We start from the raw sequence: 850 nt of genomic DNA, 5'->3' as shown, positions 1-850 counted from the left end.
GAATGGGAGAGCACTTGCTGAACTGTTGCGGGATGTAGCTGACACGCAAGACCTGTTTGATGCGCGTGATCGCGCTTTATGTTTCTCTATGGTCTAACGTTACACAGGCCCGTACAATCACTGTCAAAGATAATCGTACGTAATTCAAAGCATTTGTGTGTCATTTTAATTTACTCGTGCGTAATTTAAAAGTATTGCATGTGATTCTCTGTTTTTTTTGTCAGAGTTGGATTCCAAAATCTACAGCCACGACAGTTTACAGAGACAAGATTTTGTGTGTTTGTTAGAGTACAACTTAGGGCCAGGCTTTCCCGCTGACAGGAGATGGATGCATGCTGTAAATCCAGTATAGCCTGTAAAGTGTTCAACAGAGCAAGATACATAGAAAAACTGAGCCGTATTGTCCGTACAGTATCTGTGACTTTACAACCGACCCAACGGAACGGCCAGAGGTGTCATTCCCCGGCATTCGATATTCACACATCTAGGGACCGTCTCTAAAGTTACATACGACATTGGTATACACTTTTCTAACTTCAATAGCATTTGAGGAGAATGACTCACAGTAACACAACCAACTGTAGCGAAAGAAAAAAACAGCAATATTTACAATCATGTGTGTGTATCAATCATGTGTGTGTATCAATCATGTGTGTGTATCAATCATGTGTGTGTATCAATCATGTGTGTGTATCAATCATGTGTGTGTATCAATCGTGTGTGTGTATCAATCGTGTGTGTGTGTGTATGTATTAATCGTGTGTGTGTGTGTATTAATCGTGTGTGTGTGTGTATTAATCGTGTGTGTGTGTGTTAATCTTGTGTGTATTAATCAGGGGCGTGTGCGTGT

At 40.8% G+C, this 850-nt stretch overlaps 1 protein-coding gene across 1 annotated transcript in view; it reads left to right on the top strand.

Moving 5' to 3' along the window:
* LOC107574177 (solute carrier family 12 member 6-like) overlaps window positions 1-850 on the top strand; it is a 38,967-nt gene that overhangs the window by 28,440 nt on the left and 9,677 nt on the right. The gene's annotated exons all lie outside the window — the stretch shown is intronic.

This window comes from Sinocyclocheilus grahami, unplaced genomic scaffold (genome assembly GCF_001515645.1).
Source record: "Sinocyclocheilus grahami isolate Dianchi unplaced genomic scaffold, SAMN03320097.WGS_v1.1 scaffold2137.1, whole genome shotgun sequence".
Lineage (NCBI taxonomy): Eukaryota > Metazoa > Chordata > Actinopteri > Cypriniformes > Cyprinidae > Sinocyclocheilus > Sinocyclocheilus grahami.
The sequence above is the reverse complement of the archived record's forward strand: the minus strand, read 5'-3'. Positions and strand labels throughout refer to the sequence as shown.